The following is a 23255-nucleotide window of genomic DNA, read 5'->3' as shown; positions in this document are numbered from 1 at the left end:
TACACAATCTGGTTCATTTGTACATTACATATGTCTATTCAAGTACAGATCCTCTTCCCTTGTAAAATGTTACAGAGGGTTCCGCAGACCTCCCTTGCTATATTGTCGGTCTTTTTGAGATATGTATATAATATGTGTTTGTATACATATAGTAACACTAATCTTAATTTATCCATTCCCCCCACCTTTCCTTTTAGATGAGCATAGTTTGTTTTCTAACTCTGTGAGTGTCTTTCTCTGTGGAAATATGTTCATTTGTGTCAGTCATTAGATAACGCCTATAAGTGATATCATAGAGTATAGGTCTTTTGCTTTCCGACCTACCTCATGTTTCATGATTATCTCCAGACTCATTTGTGGTGCCTCAGAGAGCAATGGTTCATTGTTTTCCATAGCTAATATTCCATTGTGTACATGGACCACTTCTTCTTTATCCATTCACCTGTTGTTGTACATTTTGATTGCTTTACTCTCTTGGCTCTTGTGAATAAGGCTGCTCTGCAGCTTTTGCGGCCTGTGTCTTCTCGATTCTTGTCTTCTCAGGTGAGAGGTCCAATGGTGCGCCTGCTGGATTGAACGGTACCTCCATTTTTACTTTGAAACAGAGCTCCTTTCTGTTCTCATTATTGGCTGTGACCCCTTTACGTCTCACCAGCAGGTAGAGGGTACACAGTTCTCTAAAACCCCTTCAGCATTTATTGTTTGTAGACTTTTTGCTGATGGTCAGTCGACTGGTGTAAGTTGAAACCTTTTGTAGATTAGATTGCATGGGTCTAACACTCCCTGAGGTTGAGCTTTTATCCATTTTCCTTTTTTTTAAAAAGAGTGTGAATAAAACTTAACTCTTCATACCCTCCTCTTGAAACATTTGCCTGTTTTGAATTTTTTTGTCCACTCCCTACTTCAGCACACTTTTTTAGGGCAGGTGTCCTTTACAGCCCTCAGTCCTTCTGAGTGTTAAGTGACCATTAGCTGTGAGTTTAAAGCTGCTCTTGCAGGAAACGGCCACAAGGTGGCAGCATTTCTCCTTTACCAAATTTGGTTACTAGGGAAACAGAGGCTTAATGGAAGTGGTGTTCTAGGTTGTAAATTAGAATGGAATGTGCCAGGAAAAAGCCCTTTAAGGTTATGTCTCATTACTTCTTGTTCATATTTGTAATTTACTTTTTATGTTTTATCCCAGCACATTTGATTACAATGCCTTGTTTGTTCTAGGTGTGCAAGATGTGCTTCTTTCACACATATACGTGTATCTATTCTTCCTCGCATCCTTTTCCCATGTAGGTTATGACACAATGTTGAGTAGTCTTCTCCTGGTCTTCCGTACATCTTTGGTGATTATATATTTCACATGGTTTGTATATCTCTGTTAACCCCAATATGGTAGTGTGTCCAATCCTCATCCCTTTCTATTTGGTGAACCATAAGTTTTTTAATGAATCTGTGATTGCCTTTCTCTGTGGAAATATCTTCACTGGTATCAATTTTGAAGTAACTCCTGAAAGTGATATGATAGGATATGTGTCTTTTGCTTTCTCACTTACTACAGGTGGCGTGATTACGTCTAGACTCATCTATGGTGCTGCAAATGGCATTGTTTCATTTTTTTCACTAGCGAATATTCCATCTGTACATGGAGGAGTTCTTCTGTGTCCACCCGTCTGTTGGTGGACTTCTTGGTTACTTCCATATCTTGGCTATTGTAATACTGTGCCATGCAGATTTGCCTGCCTGTGTCTTTCCAATTCTCTCTTCTTAGATTATAGGTCGAGGAGTGGGCCTGCTGGATCATATGGTAGCTCAATGTTTACCTTTTTAAGGCACCTCCCTTCTGTTCTCGTTCGTGGCCCTTTCCAAGTTACGTCCCCCTTGAAGTTGAGGGTAGGCATTTCTCCACAACACCTTCAGCATTTATTGTTTGTAGTTTTCTTGCTGATGGTTATTCTGCCACTTGTGAGCTGATACCGCTTTGTGGTTGAATTCGCACGTGCCTCATAATCCGTTGAAATTGAGCTTTAAGACATGTCCTTTTTATTTTTCAAGCTGTGATTACCCCTTCGTTCTTCAGAGGGTTCTCTTAAAGTATGTGTCACATTTTGAAATGTTTTGGCCATTACCTCCCTCAAGACATTTTGAGGGCAGGTTTCATTTACAGTTCTGCAGTACTTGTTCCTATGAAATGACCATTAGCACAGGTTTTAAAGCTTTTTGTGCAGGTAACTGCCAGAGGGGGGCAGCCTTTCTATGTTCCCCACCCTGGTACCTAGGGAAAAGCCCTTGCGGCCTGTGGTGTTTCTCGGTTATAAATTAGAGTGGAGTGTGCCCGGACACACCCACACAATCTGATGTCTCCTTACTTTTGTTGGATTTTTAAACTTAATTTTTATTTCTTATTGGAGTAATTTTCCACTGTGTACGTGGACCACTTCTACTTTGTGCATTCCTCGGTTGATGGACATTTTCATTGCTTCCAAGCGTTGGCGATGGTAAATATTGTTGGAGTGCAGGATTGCCAGCCTGTGACTTTTTGATTCTCATGTTCTCAGGTGATAGGCCCAGCTGTGGGTGTGATTGACTGACTGGTAGCACCGTGTTTCCCTTTTCAAAGCACCTCCTTTGCGTTTTCATTAGTGGCACTTACCATGTCCCCCTTAGAATCGAGGGTACGCATTTCTCCACAGTCGCTTCAGCATTTATTGTTTGCAGCCTGTATGCTAATGGCCCTTCTGGCTGCTGTGAGCTGATAGGATTTTGTAATTTGGGTTTGCATGTCGTTGAAAATTCGTAAAACTCATTATTTTTCGCCGCCGTTTTCTTTTCTGTTCAAAAAAGGAAACAGTTGGGAGTACAGTAGAACTCTTGAAATCGTCTTCTTGGAAGGTTGCCCTCTTTTGAAATTTTTGGTCGATTTTCCACCCCAGAATTTTTTTAGAGAGCAGGTGTCATTTACCGAACTGCAAGTGTGGTGAATATTTAGTGACCTTTAGCAATGGGTTTAAAGCTGCTGTTGTGGGAAGAGGCCTCAAGCAGGCAGCATTTCTCCATTCCCAAATCTGGGTACTAGGGCAGCAGAGCCTTTCTGGAAGTCGTGTTCCTAGGTTGGAAATTACATTGGAATGTGCATGGAGAAACCCCCATAAGTTTATGTCTCATTATTTCTTCTTGGTTTTAAAATTTTTTTTTAATTGGGGCAAAGCTTAGCATATTGTTTGTCCTAGGTGTACACAATCTGGTTCATTTGTACATTACATATGTCTATTCAAGTACAGATCCTCTTCCCTTGTAAAATGTTACAGAGGGTTCCGCAGACCTCCCTTGCTATATTGTCGGTCTTTTTGAGATATGTATATAATATGTGTTTGTATACATATAGTAACACTAATCTTAATTTATCCATTCCCCCCACCTTTCCTTTTAGATGAGCATAGTTTGTTTTCTAACTCTGTGAGTGTCTTTCTCTGTGGAAATATGTTCATTTGTGTCAGTCATTAGATAACGCCTATAAGTGATATCATAGAGTATAGGTCTTTTGCTTTCCGACCTACCTCATATTTCATGATTATCTCCAGACTCATTTGTGGTGCCTCAGAGAGCAATGGTTCATTGTTTTCCATAGCTAATATTCCATTGTGTACATGGACCACTTCTTCTTTATCCATTCACCTGTTGTTGTACATTTTGATTGCTTTACTCTCTTGGCTCTTGTGAATAAGGCTGCTCTGCAGCTTTTGCGGCCTGTGTCTTCTCGATTCTTGTCTTCTCAGGTGAGAGGTCCAATGGTGCGCCTGCTGGATTGAACGGTACCTCCATTTTTACTTTGAAACAGAGCTCCTTTCTGTTCTCATTATTGGCTGTGACCCCTTTACGTCTCACCAGCAGGTAGAGGGTACACAGTTCTCTAAAACCCCTTCAGCATTTATTGTTTGTAGACTTTTTGCTGATGGTCAGTCGACTGGTGTAAGTTGAAACCTTTTGTAGATTAGATTGCATGGGTCTAACACTCCCTGAGGTTGAGCTTTTATCCATTTTCCTTTTTTTTAAAAAGAGTGTGAATAAAACTTAACTCTTCATACCCTCCTCTTGAAACATTTGCCTGTTTTGAATTTTTTTGTCCACTCCCTACTTCAGCACACTTTTTTAGGGCAGGTGTCCTTTACAGCCCTCAGTCCTTCTGAGTGTTAAGTGACCATTAGCTGTGAGTTTAAAGCTGCTCTTGCAGGAAACGGCCACAAGGTGGCAGCATTTCTCCTTTACCAAATTTGGTTACTAGGGAAACAGAGGCTTAATGGAAGTGGTGTTCTAGGTTGTAAATTAGAATGGAATGTGCCAGGAAAAAGCCCTTTAAGGTTATGTCTCATTACTTCTTGTTCATATTTGTAATTTACTTTTTATGTTTTATCCCAGCACATTTGATTACAATGCCTTGTTTGTTCTAGGTGTGCAAGATGTGCTTCTTTCACACATATACGTGTATCTATTCTTCCTCGCATCCTTTTCCCATGTAGGTTATGACACAATGTTGAGTAGTCTTCTCCTGGTCTTCCGTACATCTTTGGTGATTATATATTTCACATGGTTTGTATATCTCTGTTAACCCCAATATGGTAGTGTGTCCAATCCTCATCCCTTTCTATTTGGTGAACCATAAGTTTTTTAATGAATCTGTGATTGCCTTTCTCTGTGGAAATATCTTCACTGGTATCAATTTTGAAGTAACTCCTGAAAGTGATATGATAGGATATGTGTCTTTTGCTTTCTCACTTACTACAGGTGGCGTGATTACGTCTAGACTCATCTATGGTGCTGCAAATGGCATTGTTTCATTTTTTTCACTAGCGAATATTCCATCTGTACATGGAGGAGTTCTTCTGTGTCCACCCGTCTGTTGGTGGACTTCTTGGTTACTTCCATATCTTGGCTATTGTAATACTGTGCCATGCAGATTTGCCTGCCTGTGTCTTTCCAATTCTCTCTTCTTAGATTATAGGTCGAGGAGTGGGCCTGCTGGATCATATGGTAGCTCAATGTTTACCTTTTTAAGGCACCTCCCTTCTGTTCTCGTTCGTGGCCCTTTCCAAGTTACGTCCCCCTTGAAGTTGAGGGTAGGCATTTCTCCACAACACCTTCAGCATTTATTGTTTGTAGTTTTCTTGCTGATGGTTATTCTGCCACTTGTGAGCTGATACCGCTTTGTGGTTGAATTCGCACGTGCCTCATAATCCGTTGAAATTGAGCTTTAAGACATGTCCTTTTTATTTTTCAAGCTGTGATTACCCCTTCGTTCTTCAGAGGGTTCTCTTAAAGTATGTGTCACATTTTGAAATGTTTTGGCCATTACCTCCCTCAAGACATTTTGAGGGCAGGTTTCATTTACAGTTCTGCAGTACTTGTTCCTATGCAATGACCATTAGCACAGGCTTTAAAGCTGCTTGTGCAGGTAACTGCCAGAGGGGGGCAGCCTTTCTATGTTCCCCACCCTGGTACCTAGGGAAAAGCCCTTGCGGCCTGTGGTGTTTCTCGGTTATAAATTAGAGTGGAGTGTGCCCGGACACACCCACACAATCTGATGTCTCCTTACTTTTGTTGGATTTTTAAACTTAATTTTTATTTCTTATTGGAGTAATTTTCCACTGTGTACGTGGACCACTTCTACTTTGTGCATTCCTCGGTTGATGGACATTTTCATTGCTTCCAAGCGTTGGCGATGGTAAATATTGTTGGAGTGCAGGATTGCCAGCCTGTGACTTTTTGATTCTCATGTTCTCAGGTGATAGGCCCAGCTGTGGGTGTGATTGACTGACTGGTAGCACCGTGTTTCCCTTTTCAAAGCACCTCCTTTGCGTTTTCATTAGTGGCACTTACCATGTCCCCCTTAGAATCGAGGGTACGCATTTCTCCACAGTCGCTTCAGCATTTATTGTTTGCAGCCTGTATGCTAATGGCCCTTCTGGCTGCTGTGAGCTGATAGGATTTTGTAATTTGGGTTTGCATGTCGTTGAAAATTCGTAAAACTCATTATTTTTCGCCGCCGTTTTCTTTTCTGTTCAAAAAAGGAAACAGTTGGGAGTACAGTAGAACTCTTGAAATCGTCTTCTTGGAAGGTTGCCCTCTTTTGAAATTTTTGGTCGATTTTCCACCCCAGAATTTTTTTAGAGAGCAGGTGTCATTTACCGAACTGCAAGTGTGGTGAATATTTAGTGACCTTTAGCAATGGGTTTAAAGCTGCTGTTGTGGGAAGAGGCCTCAAGCAGGCAGCATTTCTCCATTCCCAAATCTGGGTACTAGGGCAGCAGAGCCTTTCTGGAAGTCGTGTTCCTAGGTTGGAAATTACATTGGAATGTGCATGGAGAAACCCCCATAAGTTTATGTCTCATTATTTCTTCTTGGTTTTAAAATTTTTTTTTAATTGGGGCAAAGCTTAGCATATTGTTTGTCCTAGGTGTACACAATCTGGTTCATTTGTACATTACATATGTCTATTCAAGTACAGATCCTCTTCCCTTGTAAAATGTTACAGAGGGTTCCGCAGACCTCCCTTGCTATATTGTCGGTCTTTTTGAGATATGTATATAATATGTGTTTGTATACATATAGTAACACTAATCTTAATTTATCCATTCCCCCCACCTTTCCTTTTAGATGAGCATAGTTTGTTTTCTAACTCTGTGAGTGTCTTTCTCTGTGGAAATATGTTCATTTGTGTCAGTCATTAGATAACGCCTATAAGTGATATCATAGAGTATAGGTCTTTTGCTTTCCGACCTACCTCATGTTTCATGATTATCTCCAGACTCATTTCTGGTGCCTCAGAGAGCAATGGTTCATTGTTTTCCATAGCTAATATTCCATTGTGTACATGGACCACTTCTTCTTTATCCATTCACCTGTTGTTGTACATTTTGATTGCTTTACTCTCTTGGCTCTTGTGAATAAGGCTGCTCTGCAGCTTTTGCGGCCTGTGTCTTCTCGATTCTTGTCTTCTCAGGTGAGAGGTCCAATGGTGCGCCTGCTGGATTGAACGGTACCTCCATTTTTACTTTGAAACAGAGCTCCTTTCTGTTCTCATTATTGGCTGTGACCCCTTTACGTCTCACCAGCAGGTAGAGGGTACACAGTTCTCTAAAACCCCTTCAGCATTTATTGTTTGTAGACTTTTTGCTGATGGTCAGTCGACTGGTGTAAGTTGAAACCTTTTGTAGATTAGATTGCATGGGTCTAACACTCCCTGAGGTTGAGCTTTTATCCATTTTCCTTTTTTTTAAAAAGAGTGTGAATAAAACTTAACTCTTCATACCCTCCTCTTGAAACATTTGCCTGTTTTGAATTTTTTTGTCCACTCCCTACTTCAGCACACTTTTTTAGGGCAGGTGTCCTTTACAGCCCTCAGTCCTTCTGAGTGTTAAGTGACCATTAGCTGTGAGTTTAAAGCTGCTCTTGCAGGAAACGGCCACAAGGTGGCAGCATTTCTCCTTTACCAAATTTGGTTACTAGGGAAACAGAGGCTTAATGGAAGTGGTGTTCTAGGTTGTAAATTAGAATGGAATGTGCCAGGAAAAAGCCCTTTAAGGTTATGTCTCATTACTTCTTGTTCATATTTGTAATTTACTTTTTATGTTTTATCCCAGCACATTTGATTACAATGCCTTGTTTGTTCTAGGTGTGCAAGATGTGCTTCTTTCACACATATACGTGTATCTATTCTTCCTCGCATCCTTTTCCCATGTAGGTTATGACACAATGTTGAGTAGTCTTCTCCTGGTCTTCCGTACATCTTTGGTGATTATATATTTCACATGGTTTGTATATCTCTGTTAACCCCAATATGGTAGTGTGTCCAATCCTCATCCCTTTCTATTTGGTGAACCATAAGTTTTTTAATGAATCTGTGATTGCCTTTCTCTGTGGAAATATCTTCACTGGTATCAATTTTGAAGTAACTCCTGAAAGTGATATGATAGGATATGTGTCTTTTGCTTTCTCACTTACTACAGGTGGCGTGATTACGTCTAGACTCATCTATGGTGCTGCAAATGGCATTGTTTCATTTTTTTCACTAGCGAATATTCCATCTGTACATGGAGGAGTTCTTCTGTGTCCACCCGTCTGTTGGTGGACTTCTTGGTTACTTCCATATCTTGGCTATTGTAATACTGTGCCATGCAGATTTGCCTGCCTGTGTCTTTCCAATTCTCTCTTCTTAGATTATAGGTCGAGGAGTGGGCCTGCTGGATCATATGGTAGCTCAATGTTTACCTTTTTAAGGCACCTCCCTTCTGTTCTCGTTCGTGGCCCTTTCCAAGTTACGTCCCCCTTGAAGTTGAGGGTAGGCATTTCTCCACAACACCTTCAGCATTTATTGTTTGTAGTTTTCTTGCTGATGGTTATTCTGCCACTTGTGAGCTGATACCGCTTTGTGGTTGAATTCGCACGTGCCTCATAATCCGTTGAAATTGAGCTTTAAGACATGTCCTTTTTATTTTTCAAGCTGTGATTACCCCTTCGTTCTTCAGAGGGTTCTCTTAAAGTATGTGTCACATTTTGAAATGTTTTGGCCATTACCTCCCTCAAGACATTTTGAGGGCAGGTTTCATTTACAGTTCTGCAGTACTTGTTCCTATGAAATGACCATTAGCACAGGTTTTAAAGCTTTTTGTGCAGGTAACTGCCAGAGGGGGGCAGCCTTTCTATGTTCCCCACCCTGGTACCTAGGGAAAAGCCCTTGCGGCCTGTGGTGTTTCTCGGTTATAAATTAGAGTGGAGTGTGCCCGGACACACCCACACAATCTGATGTCTCCTTACTTTTGTTGGATTTTTAAACTTAATTTTTATTTCTTATTGGAGTAATTTTCCACTGTGTACGTGGACCACTTCTACTTTGTGCATTCCTCGGTTGATGGACATTTTCATTGCTTCCAAGCGTTGGCGATGGTAAATATTGTTGGAGTGCAGGATTGCCAGCCTGTGACTTTTTGATTCTCATGTTCTCAGGTGATAGGCCCAGCTGTGGGTGTGATTGACTGACTGGTAGCACCGTGTTTCCCTTTTCAAAGCACCTCCTTTGCGTTTTCATTAGTGGCACTTACCATGTCCCCCTTAGAATCGAGGGTACGCATTTCTCCACAGTCGCTTCAGCATTTATTGTTTGCAGCCTGTATGCTAATGGCCCTTCTGGCTGCTGTGAGCTGATAGGATTTTGTAATTTGGGTTTGCATGTCGTTGAAAATTCGTAAAACTCATTATTTTTCGCCGCCGTTTTCTTTTCTGTTCAAAAAAGGAAACAGTTGGGAGTACAGTAGAACTCTTGAAATCGTCTTCTTGGAAGGTTGCCCTCTTTTGAAATTTTTGGTCGATTTTCCACCCCAGAATTTTTTTAGAGAGCAGGTGTCATTTACCGAACTGCAAGTGTGGTGAATATTTAGTGACCTTTAGCAATGGGTTTAAAGCTGCTGTTGTGGGAAGAGGCCTCAAGCAGGCAGCATTTCTCCATTCCCAAATCTGGGTACTAGGGCAGCAGAGCCTTTCTGGAAGTCGTGTTCCTAGGTTGGAAATTACATTGGAATGTGCATGGAGAAACCCCCATAAGTTTATGTCTCATTATTTCTTCTTGGTTTTAAAATTTTTTTTTAATTGGGGCAAAGCTTAGCATATTGTTTGTCCTAGGTGTACACAATCTGGTTCATTTGTACATTACATATGTCTATTCAAGTACAGATCCTCTTCCCTTGTAAAATGTTACAGAGGGTTCCGCAGACCTCCCTTGCTATATTGTCGGTCTTTTTGAGATATGTATATAATATGTGTTTGTATACATATAGTAACACTAATCTTAATTTATCCATTCCCCCCACCTTTCCTTTTAGATGAGCATAGTTTGTTTTCTAACTCTGTGAGTGTCTTTCTCTGTGGAAATATGTTCATTTGTGTCAGTCATTAGATAACGCCTATAAGTGATATCATAGAGTATAGGTCTTTTGCTTTCCGACCTACCTCATGTTTCATGATTATCTCCAGACTCATTTGTGGTGCCTCAGAGAGCAATGGTTCATTGTTTTCCATAGCTAATATTCCATTGTGTACATGGACCACTTCTTCTTTATCCATTCACCTGTTGTTGTACATTTTGATTGCTTTACTCTCTTGGCTCTTGTGAATAAGGCTGCTCTGCAGCTTTTGCGGCCTGTGTCTTCTCGATTCTTGTCTTCTCAGGTGAGAGGTCCAATGGTGCGCCTGCTGGATTGAACGGTACCTCCATTTTTACTTTGAAACAGAGCTCCTTTCTGTTCTCATTATTGGCTGTGACCCCTTTACGTCTCACCAGCAGGTAGAGGGTACACAGTTCTCTAAAACCCCTTCAGCATTTATTGTTTGTAGACTTTTTGCTGATGGTCAGTCGACTGGTGTAAGTTGAAACCTTTTGTAGATTAGATTGCATGGGTCTAACACTCCCTGAGGTTGAGCTTTTATCCATTTTCCTTTTTTTTAAAAAGAGTGTGAATAAAACTTAACTCTTCATACCCTCCTCTTGAAACATTTGCCTGTTTTGAATTTTTTTGTCCACTCCCTACTTCAGCACACTTTTTTAGGGCAGGTGTCCTTTACAGCCCTCAGTCCTTCTGAGTGTTAAGTGACCATTAGCTGTGAGTTTAAAGCTGCTCTTGCAGGAAACGGCCACAAGGTGGCAGCATTTCTCCTTTACCAAATTTGGTTACTAGGGAAACAGAGGCTTAATGGAAGTGGTGTTCTAGGTTGTAAATTAGAATGGAATGTGCCAGGAAAAAGCCCTTTAAGGTTATGTCTCATTACTTCTTGTTCATATTTGTAATTTACTTTTTATTTTTTATCCCAGCACATTTGATTACAATGCCTTGTTTGTTCTAGGTGTGCAAGATGTGCTTCTTTCACACATATACGTGTATCTATTCTTCCTCGCATCCTTTTCCCATGTAGGTTATGACACAATGTTGAGTAGTCTTCTCCTGGTCTTCCGTACATCTTTGGTGATTATATATTTCACATGGTTTGTATATCTCTGTTAACCCCAATATGGTAGTGTGTCCAATCCTCATCCCTTTCTATTTGGTGAACCATAAGTTTTTTAATGAATCTGTGATTGCCTTTCTCTGTGGAAATATCTTCACTGGTATCAATTTTGAAGTAACTCCTGAAAGTGATATGATAGGATATGTGTCTTTTGCTTTCTCACTTACTACAGGTGGCGTGATTACGTCTAGACTCATCTATGGTGCTGCAAATGGCATTGTTTCATTTTTTTCACTAGCGAATATTCCATCTGTACATGGAGGAGTTCTTCTGTGTCCACCCGTCTGTTGGTGGACTTCTTGGTTACTTCCATATCTTGGCTATTGTAATACTGTGCCATGCAGATTTGCCTGCCTGTGTCTTTCCAATTCTCTCTTCTTAGATTATAGGTCGAGGAGTGGGCCTGCTGGATCATATGGTAGCTCAATGTTTACCTTTTTAAGGCACCTCCCTTCTGTTCTCGTTCGTGGCCCTTTCCAAGTTACGTCCCCCTTGAAGTTGAGGGTAGGCATTTCTCCACAACACCTTCAGCATTTATTGTTTGTAGTTTTCTTGCTGATGGTTATTCTGCCACTTGTGAGCTGATACCGCTTTGTGGTTGAATTCGCACGTGCCTCATAATCCGTTGAAATTGAGCTTTAAGACATGTCCTTTTTATTTTTCAAGCTGTGATTACCCCTTCGTTCTTCAGAGGGTTCTCTTAAAGTATGTGTCACATTTTGAAATGTTTTGGCCATTACCTCCCTCAAGACATTTTGAGGGCAGGTTTCATTTACAGTTCTGCAGTACTTGTTCCTATGAAATGACCATTAGCACAGGTTTTAAAGCTTTTTGTGCAGGTAACTGCCAGAGGGGGGCAGCCTTTCTATGTTCCCCACCCTGGTACCTAGGGAAAAGCCCTTGCGGCCTGTGGTGTTTCTCGGTTATAAATTAGAGTGGAGTGTGCCCGGACACACCCACACAATCTGATGTCTCCTTACTTTTGTTGGATTTTTAAACTTAATTTTTATTTCTTATTGGAGTAATTTTCCACTGTGTACGTGGACCACTTCTACTTTGTGCATTCCTCGGTTGATGGACATTTTCATTGCTTCCAAGCGTTGGCGATGGTAAATATTGTTGGAGTGCAGGATTGCCAGCCTGTGACTTTTTGATTCTCATGTTCTCAGGTGATAGGCCCAGCTGTGGGTGTGATTGACTGACTGGTAGCACCGTGTTTCCCTTTTCAAAGCACCTCCTTTGCGTTTTCATTAGTGGCACTTACCATGTCCCCCTTAGAATCGAGGGTACGCATTTCTCCACAGTCGCTTCAGCATTTATTGTTTGCAGCCTGTATGCTAATGGCCCTTCTGGCTGCTGTGAGCTGATAGGATTTTGTAATTTGGGTTTGCATGTCGTTGAAAATTCGTAAAACTCATTATTTTTCTCCGCCGTTTTCTTTTCTGTTCAAAAAAGGAAACAGTTGGGAGTACAGTAGAACTCTTGAAATCGTCTTCTTGGAAGGTTGCCCTCTTTTGAAATTTTTGGTCGATTTTCCACCCCAGAATTTTTTTAGAGAGCAGGTGTCATTTACCGAACTGCAAGTGTGGTGAATATTTAGTGACCTTTAGCAATGGGTTTAAAGCTGCTGTTGTGGGAAGAGGCCTCAAGCAGGCAGCATTTCTCCATTCCCAAATCTGGGTACTAGGGCAGCAGAGCCTTTCTGGAAGTCGTGTTCCTAGGTTGTAAATTACATTGGAATGTGCATGGAGAAACCCCCATAAGTTTATGTCTCATTATTTCTTCTTGGTTTTAAAATTTTTTTTTAATTGGGGCAAAGCTTAGCATATTGTTTGTCCTAGGTGTACACAATCTGGTTCATTTGTACATTACATATGTCTATTCAAGTACAGATCCTCTTCCCTTGTAAAATGTTACAGAGGGTTCCGCAGACCTCCCTTGCTATATTGTCGGTCTTTTTGAGATATGTATATAATATGTGTTTGTATACATATAGTAACACTAATCTTAATTTATCCATTCCCCCCACCTTTCCTTTTAGATGAGCATAGTTTGTTTTCTAACTCTGTGAGTGTCTTTCTCTGTGGAAATATGTTCATTTGTGTCAGTCATTAGATAACGCCTATAAGTGATATCATAGAGTATAGGTCTTTTGCTTTCCGACCTACCTCATGTTTCATGATTATCTCCAGACTCATTTGTGGTGCCTCAGAGAGCAATGGTTCATTGTTTTCCATAGCTAATATTCCATTGTGTACATGGACCACTTCTTCTTTATCCATTCACCTGTTGTTGTTCATTTTGATTGCTTTACTCTCTTGGCTCTTGTGAATAAGGCTGCTCTGCAGCTTTTGCGGCCTGTGTCTTCTCGATTCTTGTCTTCTCAGGTGAGAGGTCCAATGGTGCGCCTGCTGGATTGAACGGTACCTCCATTTTTACTTTGAAACAGAGCTCCTTTCTGTTCTCATTATTGGCTGTGACCCCTTTACGTCTCACCAGCAGGTAGAGGGTACACAGTTCTCTAAAACCCCTTCAGCATTTATTGTTTGTAGACTTTTTGCTGATGGTCAGTCGACTGGTGTAAGTTGAAACCTTTTGTAGATTAGATTGCATGGGTCTAACACTCCCTGAGGTTGAGCTTTTATCCATTTTCCTTTTTTTTAAAAAGAGTGTGAATAAAACTTAACTCTTCATACCCTCCTCTTGAAACATTTGCCTGTTTTGAATTTTTTTGTCCACTCCCTACTTCAGCACACTTTTTTAGGGCAGGTGTCCTTTACAGCCCTCAGTCCTTCTGAGTGTTAAGTGACCATTAGCTGTGAGTTTAAAGCTGCTCTTGCAGGAAACGGCCACAAGGTGGCAGCATTTCTCCTTTACCAAATTTGGTTACTAGGGAAACAGAGGCTTAATGGAAGTGGTGTTCTAGGTTGTAAATTAGAATGGAATGTGCCAGGAAAAAGCCCTTTAAGGTTATGTCTCATTACTTCTTGTTCATATTTGTAATTTACTTTTTATTTTTTATCCCAGCACATTTGATTACAATGCCTTGTTTGTTCTAGGTGTGCAAGATGTGCTTCTTTCACACATATACGTGTATCTATTCTTCCTCGCATCCTTTTCCCATGTAGGTTATGACACAATGTTGAGTAGTCTTCTCCTGGTCTTCCGTACATCTTTGGTGATTATATATTTCACATGGTTTGTATATCTCTGTTAACCCCAATATGGTAGTGTGTCCAATCCTCATCCCTTTCTATTTGGTGAACCATAAGTTTTTTAATGAATCTGTGATTGCCTTTCTCTGTGGAAATATCTTCACTGGTATCAATTTTGAAGTAACTCCTGAAAGTGATATGATAGGATATGTGTCTTTTGCTTTCTCACTTACTACAGGTGGCGTGATTACGTCTAGACTCATCTATGGTGCTGCAAATGGCATTGTTTCATTTTTTTCACTAGCGAATATTCCATCTGTACATGGAGGAGTTCTTCTGTGTCCACCCGTCTGTTGGTGGACTTCTTGGTTACTTCCATATCTTGGCTATTGTAATACTGTGCCATGCAGATTTGCCTGCCTGTGTCTTTCCAATTCTCTCTTCTTAGATTATAGGTCGAGGAGTGGGCCTGCTGGATCATATGGTAGCTCAATGTTTACCTTTTTAAGGCACCTCCCTTCTGTTCTCGTTCGTGGCCCTTTCCAAGTTACGTCCCCCTTGAAGTTGAGGGTAGGCATTTCTCCACAACACCTTCAGCATTTATTGTTTGTAGTTTTCTTGCTGATGGTTATTCTGCCACTTGTGAGCTGATACCGCTTTGTGGTTGAATTCGCACGTGCCTCATAATCCGTTGAAATTGAGCTTTAAGACATGTCCTTTTTATTTTTCAAGCTGTGATTACCCCTTCGTTCTTCAGAGGGTTCTCTTAAAGTATGTGTCACATTTTGAAATGTTTTGGCCATTACCTCCCTCAAGACATTTTGAGGGCAGGTTTCATTTACAGTTCTGCAGTACTTGTTCCTATGAAATGACCATTAGCACAGGTTTTAAAGCTTTTTGTGCAGGTAACTGCCAGAGGGGGGCAGCCTTTCTATGTTCCCCACCCTGGTACCTAGGGAAAAGCCCTTGCGGCCTGTGGTGTTTCTCGGTTATAAATTAGAGTGGAGTGTGCCCGGACACACCCACACAATCTGATGTCTCCTTACTTTTGTTGGATTTTTAAACTTAATTTTTATTTCTTATTGGAGTAATTTTCCACTGTGTACGTGGACCACTTCTACTTTGTGCATTCCTCGGTTGATGGACATTTTCATTGCTTCCAAGCGTTGGCGATGGTAAATATTGTTGGAGTGCAGGATTGCCAGCCTGTGACTTTTTGATTCTCATGTTCTCAGGTGATAGGCCCAGCTGTGGGTGTGATTGACTGACTGGTAGCACCGTGTTTCCCTTTTCAAAGCACCTCCTTTGCGTTTTCATTAGTGGCACTTACCATGTCCCCCTTAGAATCGAGGGTACGCATTTCTCCACAATCGCTTCAGCATTTATTGTTTGCAGCCTGTATGCTAATGGCCCTTCTGGCTGCTGTGAGCTGATAGGATTTTGTAATTTGGGTTTGCATGTCGTTGAAAATTCGTAAAACTCATTATTTTTCTCCGCCGTTTTCTTTTCTGTTCAAAAAAGGAAACAGTTGGGAGTACAGTATAACTCTTGAAATTGTCCTCTTGGAAGGTTGCCCTCTTTTGAAATTTTTGGTCGATTTTCCACCCCAGAATTTTTTTAGAGAGTAGGTGTCATTTACCGAACTGCAAGTGTGGTGAATATTTAGTGACTTTTAGCAATGGGTTTAAAGCTGCTGTTGTGGGAAGAGGCCTCAAGCAGGCAGCATTTCTCCATTCCCAAATCTGGGTACTAGGGCAGCAGAGCCTTTCTGGAAGTCGTGTTCCTAGGTTGTAAATTACATTGGAATGTGCATGGAGAAACCCCCATAAGTTTATGTCTCATTATTTCTTCTTGGTTTTAAAATTTTTTTTTAATTGGGGCAAAGCTTAGCATATTGTTTGTCCTAGGTGTACACAATCTGGTTCATTTGTACATTACATATGTCTATTCAAGTACAGCTCCTCTTCCCTTGTAAAATGTTACAGAGTGTTCCGCAGACCTCCCTTGCTATATTGTCGGTCTTTTTGAGATATGTATATAATATGTGTTTGTATACATATAGTAACACTAATCTTAATTTATCCATTCCCCCCACCTTTCCTTTTAGATGAGCATAGTTTGTTTTCTAACTCTGTGAGTGTCTTTCTCTGTGGAAATATGTTCATTGGTGTCAGTCATTAGATAACGCCTATAAGTGATATCATAGAGTATAGGTCTTTTGCTTTCCGACCTACCTCATGTTTCATGATTATCTCCAGACTCATTTGTGGTGCCTCAGAGAGCAATGGTTCATTGTTTTCCATAGCTAATATTCCATTGTGTACATGGACCACTTCTTCTTTATCCATTCACCTGTTGTTGTACATTTTGATTGCTTTACTCTCTTGGCTCTTGTGAATAAGTCTGCTCTGCAGCTTTTGCGGCCTGTGTCTTCTCGATTCTTGTCTTCTCAGGTGAGAGGTCCAATGGTGCGCCTGCTGGATTGAACGGTACCTCCATTTTTACTTTGAAACAGAGCTCCTTTCTGTTCTCATTATTGGCTGTGACCCCTTTACGTCTCACCAGCAGGTAGAGGGTACACAGTTCTCTAAAACCCCTTCAGCATTTATTGTTTGTAGACTTTTTGCTGATGGTCAGTCGACTGGTGTAAGTTGAAACTTTTTGTAGATTAGATTGCATGGGTCTAACACTCCCTGAGGTTGAGCTTTTATCCATTTTCCTTCTTTTTAAAAAGAGTGTGAATAAAACTTAACTCTTCATACCCTCCTCTTGAAACATTTGCCTGTTTTGAATTTTTGTGTCCACTCCCTACTTCAGCACACTTTTTTAGGGCAGGTGTCCTTTACAGCCCTCAGTCCTTCTGAGTGTTAAGTGACCATTAGCTGTGAGTTTAAAGCTGCTCTTGCAGGAAACGGCCACAAGGTGGCAGCATTTCTCCTTTACCAAATTTGGTTACTAGGGAAACAGAGGCTTAATGGAAGTGGTGTTCTAGGTTGTAAATTAGAATGGAATGTGCCAGGAAAAAGCCCTTTAAGGTTATGTCTCATTACTTCTTGTTCATATTTGTAATTTACTTTTTATTTTTTATCCCAGCACATTTGATTACAATGCCTTGTTTGTTCTAGGTGTGCAAGATGTGCTTCTTTCACACATATACGTGTATCTATTCTTCCTCGCATCCTTTTCCCATGTAGGTTATGACACAATGTTGAGTAGTCTTCTCCTGGTCTTCCGTACATCTTTGGTGATTATATATTTCACATGGTTTGTATATCTCTGTTAACCCCAATATGGTAGTGTGTCCAATCCTCATCCCTTTCTATTTGGTGAACCATAAGTTTTTTAATGAATCTGTGATTGCCTTTCTCTGTGGAAATATCTTCACTGGTATCAATTTTGAAGTAACTCCTGAAAGTGATATGATAGGATATGTGTCTTTTGCTTTCTCACTTACTACAGGTGGCGTGATTACGTCTAGACTCATCTATGGTGCTGCAAATGGCATTGTTTCATTTTTTTCACTAGCGAATATTCCATCTGTACATGGAGGAGTTCTTCTGTGTCCACCCGTCTGTTGGTGGACTTCTTGGTTACTTCCATATCTTGGCTATTGTAATACTGTGCCATGCAGATTTGCCTGCCTGTGTCTTTCCAATTCTCTCTTCTTAGATTATAGGTCGAGGAGTGGGCCTGCTGGATCATATGGTAGCTCAATGTTTACCTTTTCAAGGCACCTCCCTTCTGTTCTCGTTCGTGGCCCTTTCCAAGTTACGTCCCCCTTGAAGTTGAGGGTAGGCATTTCTCCACAACACCTTCAGCATTTATTGTTTGTAGTTTTCTTGCTGATGGTTATTCTGCCACTTGTGAGCTGATACCGATTTGTGGTTGAATTCGCACGTGCCTCATAATCCGTTGAAATTGAGCTTTAAGACATGTCCTTTTTATTTTTCAAGCTGTGATTACCCCTTCGTTCTTCAGAGGGTTCTCTTAAAGTATGTGTCACATTTTGAAATGTTTTGGCCATTACCTCCCTCAAGACATTTTGAGGGCAGGTTTCATTTACAGTTCTGCAGTACTTGTTCCTATGCAATGACCATTAGCACAGGCTTTAAAGCTGCTTGTGCAGGTAACTGCCAGAGGGGGGCAGCCTTTCTATGTTCCCCACCCTGGTACCTAGGGAAAAGCCCTTGCGGCCTGTGGTGTTTCTCGGTTATAAATTAGAGTGGAGTGTGCCCGGACACACCCACACAATCTGATGTCTCCTTACTTTTGTTGGATTTTTAAACTTAATTTTTATTTCTTATTGGAGTAATTTTCCACTGTGTACGTGGACCACTTCTACTTTGTGCATTCCTCGGTTGATGGACATTTTCATTGCTTCCAAGCGTTGGCGATGGTAAATATTGTTGGAGTGCAGGATTGCCAGCCTGTGACTTTTTGATTCTCATGTTCTCAGGTGATAGGCCCAGCAGTGGGTGTGATTGACTGACTGGTAGCACAGTGTTTCCCTTTTCAAAGCACCTTCTTTGCGTTTTCATTAGTGGCACTTACCACGTCCCCCTTAGAATCGAGGGTACGCATTTCTCCACAATCGCTTCAGCATTTATTGTTTGCAGCCTGTATGCTAATGGCCCTTCTGGCTGCTGTGAGCTGATAGGATTTTGTAATTTGGGTTTGCATGTCGTTGAAAATTCGTAAAACTCATTATTTTTCTCCGCCGTTTTCTTTTCTGTTCAAAAAAGGAAACAGTTGGGAGTACAGTATAACTCTTGAAATCGTCGTCTTGGAAGGTTGCCCTCTTTTGAAATTTTTGGTCGATTTTCCACCCCAGAATTTTTTTAGAGAGCAGGTGTCATTTACCGAACTGCAAGTGTGGTGAATATTTAGTGACCTTTAGCAATGGGTTTAAAGCTGCTGTTGTGGGAAGAGGCCTCAAGCAGGCAGCATTTCTCCATTCCCAAATCTGGGTACTAGGGCAGCAGAGCCTTTCTGGAAGTCGTGTTCCTAGGTTGTAAATTACATTGGAATGTGCATGGAGAAACCCCCATAAGTTTATGTCTCATTATTTCTTCTTGGTTTTAAAAATTTTTTTAATTGGGGTAAAGCTTAGCATATTGTTTGTCCTAGGTGTACACAATCTGGTTCATTTGTACATTACATATGTCTATTCAAGTACAGATCCTCTTCCCTTGTAAAATGTTACAGAGGGTTCCGCAGACCTCCCTTGCTATATTGTCGGTCTTTTTGAGATATGTATATAATATGTGTTTGTATACATATAGTAACACTAATCTTAATTTATCCATTCCCCCCACCTTTCCTTTTAGATGAGCATAGTTTGTTTTCTAACTCTGTGAGTGTCTTTCTCTGTGGAAATATGTTCATTTGTGTCAGTCATTAGATAACGCCTATAAGTGATATCATAGAGTATAGGTCTTTTGCTTTCCGACCTACCTCATGTTTCATGATTATCTCCAGACTCATTTGTGGTGCCTCAGAGAGCAATGGTTCATTGTTTTCCATAGCTAATATTCCATTGTGTACATGGACCACTTCTTCTTTATCCATTCACCTGTTGTTGTACATTTTGATTGCTTTACTCTCTTGGCTATTGTGAATAAGGCTGCTCTGCAGCTTTAGCGGCCTGTGTCTTCTCGATTCTTGTCTTCTCAGGTGAGAGGTCCAATGGGGCGCCTGCTGGATTGAACGGTACCTCCATTTTTACTTTGAAACAGAGCTCCTTTCTGTTCTCATTATTGGCTGTGACCCCTTTACGTCTCACCAGCAGGTAGAGGGTACACAGTTCTCTAAAACCCCTTCAGCATTTATTGTTTGTAGACTTTTTGCTGATGGTCAGTCGACTGGTGTAAGTTGAAACTTTTTGTAGATTAGATTGCATGGGTCTAACACTCCCTGAGGTTGAGCTTTTATCCATTTTCCTTCTTTTTAAAAAGAGTGTGAATAAAACTTAACTCTTCATACCCTCCTCTTGAAACATTTGCCTGTTTTGAATTTTTTTGTCCACTCCCTACTTCAGCACACTTTTTTAGGGCAGGTGTCCTTTACAGCCCTCAGTCCTTCTGAGTGTTAAGTGACCATTAGCTGTGAGTTTAAAGCTGCTCTTGCAGGAAACGGCCACAAGGTGGCAGCATTTCTCCTTTACCAAATTTGGTTACTAGGGAAACAGAGGCTTAATGGAAGTGGTGTTCTAGGTTGTAAATTAGAATGGAATGTGCCAGGAAAAAGCCCTTTAAGGTTATGTCTCATTACTTCTTGTTCATATTTGTAATTTACTTTTTATGTTTTATCCCAGCACATTTGATTACAATGCCTTGTTTGTTCTAGGTGTGCAAGATGTGCTTCTTTCACACATATACGTGTATCTATTCTTCCTCGCATCCTTTTCCCATGTAGGTTATGACACAATGTTGAGTAGTCTTCTCCTGGTCTTCCGTACATCTTTGGTGATTATATATTTCACATGGTTTGTATATCTCTGTTAACCCCAATATGGTAGTGTGTCCAATCCTCATCCCTTTCTATTTGGTGAACCATAAGTTTTTTAATGAATCTGTGATTGCCATTCTCTGTGGAAATATCTTCACTGGTATCAATTTTGAAGTAACTCCTGAAAGTGATATGATAGGATATGTGTCTTTTGCTTTCTCACTTACTACAGGTGGCGTGATTACGTCTAGACTCATCTATGGTGCTGCAAATGGCATTGTTTCATTTTTTTCACTAGCGAATATTCCATCTGTACATGGAGGAGTTCTTCTGTGTCCACCCGTCTGTTGGTGGACTTCTTGGTTACTTCCATATCTTGGCTATTGTAATACTGTGCCATGCAGATTTGCCTGCCTGTGTCTTTCCAATTCTCTCTTCTTAGATTATAGGTCGAGGAGTGGGCCTGCTGGATCATATGGTAGCTCAATGTTTACCTTTTCAAGGCACCTCCCTTCTGTTCTCGTTCGTGGCCCTTTCCAAGTTACGTCCCCCTTGAAGTTGAGGGTAGGCATTTCTCCACAACACCTTCAGCATTTATTGTTTGTAGTTTTCTTGCTGATGGTTATTCTGCCACTTGTGAGCTGATACCGCTTTGTGGTTGAATTCGCACGTGCCTCATAATCCGTTGAAATTGAGCTTTAAGACATGTCCTTTTTATTTTTCAAGCTGTGATTACCCCTTCGTTCTTCAGAGGGTTCTCTTAAAGTATGTGTCACATTTTGAAATGTTTTGGCCATTACCTCCCTCAAGACATTTTGAGGGCAGGTTTCATTTACAGTTCTGCAGTACTTGTTCCTATGCAATGACCATTAGCACAGGTTTTAAAGCTTTTTGTGCAGGTAACTGCCAGAGGGGGGCAGCCTTTCTATGTTCCCCACCCTGGTACCTAGGGAAAAGCCCTTGCGGCCTGTGGTGTTTCTCGGTTATAAATTAGAGTGGAGTGTGCCCGGACACACCCACACAATCTGATGTCTCCTTACTTTTGTTGGATTTTTAAACTTAATTTTTATTTCTTATTGGAGTAATTTTCCACTGTGTACGTGGACCACTTCTACTTTGTGCATTCCTCGGTTGATGGACATTTTCATTGCTTCCAAGCGTTGGCGATGGTAAATATTGTTGGAGTGCAGGATTGCCAGCCTGTGACTTTTTGATTCTCATGTTCTCAGGTGATAGGCCCAGCAGTGGGTGTGATTGACTGACTGGTAGCACAGTGTTTCCCTTTTCAAAGCACCTTCTTTGCGTTTTCATTAGTGGCACTTACCACGTCCCCCTTAGAATCGAGGGTACGCATTTCTCCACAATCGCTTCAGCATTTATTGTTTGCAGCCTGTATGCTAATGGCCCTTCTGGCTGCTGTGAGCTGATAGGATTTTGTAATTTGGGTTTGCATGTCGTTGAAAATTCGTAAAACTCATTATTTTTCTCCGCCGTTTTCTTTTCTGTTCAAAAAAGGAAACAGTTGGGAGTACAGTATAACTCTTGAAATCGTCGTCTTGGAAGGTTGCCCTCTTTTGAAATTTTTGGTCGATTTTCCACCCCAGAATTTTTTTAGAGAGCAGGTGTCATTTACCGAACTGCAAGTGTGGTGAATATTTAGTGACCTTTAGCAATGGGTTTAAAGCTGCTGTTGTGGGAAGAGGCCTCAAGCAGGCAGCATTTCTCCATTCCCAAATCTGGGTACTAGGGCAGCAGAGCCTTTCTGGAAGTCGTGTTCCTAGGTTGTAAATTACATTGGAATGTGCATGGAGAAACCCCCATAAGTTTATGTCTCATTATTTCTTCTTGGTTTTAAAAATTTTTTTAATTGGGGTAAAGCTTAGCATATTGTTTGTCCTAGGTGTACACAATCTGGTTCATTTGTACATTACATATGTCTATTCAAGTACAGATCCTCTTCCCTTGTAAAATGTTACAGAGGGTTCCGCAGACCTCCCTTGCTATATTGTCGGTCTTTTTGAGATATGTATATAATATGTGTTTGTATACACATAGTAACACTAATCTTAATTTATCCATTCCCCCCACCTTTCCTTTTAGATGAGCATAGTTTGTTTTCTAACTCTGTGAGTGTCTTTCTCTGTGGAAATATGTTCATTTGTGTCAGTCATTAGATAACGCCTATAAGTGATATCATAGAGTATAGGTCTTTTGCTTTCCGACCTACCTCATGTTTCATGATTATCTCCAGACTCATTTGTGGTGCCTCAGAGAGCAATGGTTCATTGTTTTCCATAGCTAATATTCCATTGTGTACATGGACCACTTCTTCTTTATCCATTCACCTGTTGTTGTACATTTTGATTGCTTTACTCTCTTGGCTATTGTGAATAAGGCTGCTCTGCAGCTTTAGCGGCCTGTGTCTTCTCGATTCTTGTCTTCTCAGGTGAGAGGTCCAATGGGGCGCCTGCTGGATTGAACGGTACCTCCATTTTTACTTTGAAACAGAGCTCCTTTCTGTTCTCATTATTGGCTGTGACCCCTTTACGTCTCACCAGCAGGTAGAGGGTACACAGTTCTCTAAAACCCCTTCAGCATTTATTGTTTGTAGAC

This window comes from Eschrichtius robustus, chromosome 8 (assembly GCF_028021215.1).
Source record: "Eschrichtius robustus isolate mEscRob2 chromosome 8, mEscRob2.pri, whole genome shotgun sequence".
In the NCBI taxonomy this organism is placed as follows: domain Eukaryota; kingdom Metazoa; phylum Chordata; class Mammalia; order Artiodactyla; family Eschrichtiidae; genus Eschrichtius; species Eschrichtius robustus.
The sequence above is the reverse complement of the archived record's forward strand: the minus strand, read 5'-3'. Positions refer to the sequence as shown.